General features: G+C 33.2%; 1 long non-coding RNA gene across 1 annotated transcript; it reads right to left on the reverse strand.

Annotated features, from left to right (window-relative positions):
• Positions 1-923: 923 nt before the first annotated feature.
• LOC128034871 (uncharacterized) lies at positions 924-2522 on the reverse strand. The gene is made up of 2 exons (XR_008190936.1): positions 2191-2522; positions 924-2017 (listed from the first exon to the last, which is right to left on the reverse strand). It is a non-coding gene; the product is annotated as an uncharacterized LOC128034871 (long non-coding RNA).
• Positions 2523-2726: the final 204 nt, after the last annotated feature.

Genomic DNA, 2726 nt, shown 5'->3' on the forward strand with positions numbered 1-2726 from the left:
AAATCCAACAAAAAGAACGATAACCAAAAACCCAGTCCAAAAACAATTTTACAGTCCAAAAAGTCCAGAAAAGCTATAGACATAAACCATCTTATTTATTTAATCGAGAAAACAATCCGAGCTCATGCATACCGTCCGATCCCAAACTCAAAGATTACCTTAAAAGTCAGAGATTAAATAAAGAGGTGAGCTATAAAGCTTAGGGTGTAACAAACTCAAACCTAGAACTCAAATAACACAACCAACAATTCACAGAATCACAAAGAATTTCATAACGATAATTTGAACAAAATTGAGAATGTGTGCTTACGCCAATGCATATTTTTCCAAAAAATGTAATGCTAGTTTTATATATATATATATATATATAGAAAACATCCTGCCCAACTTCGGTCCACACCAAATAGAGTTCCACAAAACTCGTCCATCTAATCACACAACATAATAATTCTAGTCAATGCCACTAGAGATTGCAGTTAAAACTATCAGATCAAATATATGTGGACAAGTCACTATATTGTAGCCAAGTTGTCAAAACAACATATGTGTATGGGCGAGCCACCATAAATGTAGACAGAAATGTGAATAAATCACCAGATAATACAGATGATTAAACTGCTGACATTTTCTCTATAACCATAATATCCCAACCCCATGCAATGTAACATGGCATGCATAAACTAAAACAAAATGATAAGCATGTTGAACATGCATTCATGCTGTTAACAAAAATCAGTAAGCATGTCATTTCATGCTTTGTATATAGATATATCATAATTACAAATCACCTTAACAGAAAAGCCACAATGCCACATGCCACATGCATGGTCATATGGCCGATTTGGAAATACAAATTAACATAATCACACATCATACACACATATACAGACATAGCGAATCAGGACATACTATGAGAACTATCATTATCAGATCACGCAAATATATTCCACATAACTTAAACACATTATACACATAAGCATATTAACAAATACATTGTTTCCAAGCCTTAATTAAGTAGCATGGCCCTATCAAAAGTCTAATTACAAATTTTAGAGTCAAACAGACCTAGGTGAATTTTTTCAGAAAATGGGTCCACACAGCTGAATTGGCTAGCCCGTATGGCCCACACGGCCTCACACACACCCGGAAGAAGTTCTCCATCAACATGATCCAATGATCATAGTGACCATCAAAATGTGGAATAGCTGGTTGTACAAAATTTTCAGAAGCTATAAGAGGACCACAAACTTTTTCCTCTCACCGAAAATACTCTTCTTTTAACTAGCTCTGACACCACTGTTAACTTATGGAGAGAGATAACAAGAAGATGAAAATAAAAAAGGAAAGGGAAAAATAAAATGATGAGTAAAATAATTCATAATCCAAGAACCTATTTATATAGGCTTTTACATAATAGAAAAACTAAAAACTAGGCACTAACATAATAATACTCACAATAGAACTCTTAACAACAAGAGAAGGAATATAAACTAAATAAACCCATAATTTTCAGATACAAAGATGTGCTGTAACTACTTATCTATAACAATCAGGTTTTATTAACATCAACCTCAACACCGAATATTCTGAAGCAAGATCCTTTCCTGATTCAACCTTAAAAAATCAAACAGCTAAAATAGGTGCCCTGCATCAATGAATATTGTGAACTATCCCCTTCTTCCCCCTCCATTTTCATCAACCCTTAATCCTTAGCCCCTATTCAATTTACTTACTTGAAAACGACATTGCGTGTTTAAGCTCTTTCCAACACAACTCCAAAGAATCTGTCAATAGCTTAGGTACCATATAAGTTGTTGGCATATATATTACAACTCTTGAAATACTCCATATATAATTTTGTATCAAGTTAATTGGAAATTATAAGGAAACTGATGACATGTATTATCATTTTTGTTTTGTTGGAATATTTTGGCAGATGAACAGATCGTAGTTGAACATATATAACCTCTGCTTCTTGTAATATATGCCATGCTCTGCCGAAGAAGAGAGCCAAAATCTAACAAAAATTAGGATTAGATCATCAGAGGGACTCTTCAACAAAGAAAAAAAGAAAAGAAAGAACAAATGTGCATACAGAGGAGGATTTCATGGGAGTTATTACTTATTAGATCATTTGAAATTGTGAGATTATTATGATTTAAAAATGTAAAGCAATTAAGTAATTACCACCTCTTTTTTTTGCATCTAAATGAAGTTGGGATGATGACACTTCGGGTGCTCTCCACAATTACATCAACTTGAGCAAAATTTGTCGATGTGGATCCGTACAAATAATTGAAATATGTGGGAGAAAAGAGCTTCAAAAGCTGAGCGCACAATATGAAACCAATGAAAAATCTACCAAAGAAAACAGACGAAGGAGCCAAAGCCATGAAATCCAAGGTGTTAAGATATTATGAATCCAAGGACCCAAACTCTAATTTTCTCTCATAAAAGGGTCTCTCCAATTTTTCTCTTTCATCTTGTGTTTTTCCTCATTATTAAATACTCACTTGCAAGAATCTAACCCTCTCTTAATGTCAACGACACTTTTCAATAGAAAAATAATGTATTTTTTTCTACTTGGTAAACCTCAAAATTAAAAGCCACCCCCAGCTCGCATTGCAAAATGGATTAGGCAAACAAAATAACAAATTCAAACACTATTTGGGGTCTAAATTTTGTAGTTATTCTTATATTAGGGTTTAAATATTTTATCTAAGTTA

The sequence above is a fragment of the Gossypium raimondii genome, chromosome 11 (assembly GCF_025698545.1).
Source record: "Gossypium raimondii isolate GPD5lz chromosome 11, ASM2569854v1, whole genome shotgun sequence".
Classification (NCBI taxonomy): domain Eukaryota; kingdom Viridiplantae; phylum Streptophyta; class Magnoliopsida; order Malvales; family Malvaceae; genus Gossypium; species Gossypium raimondii.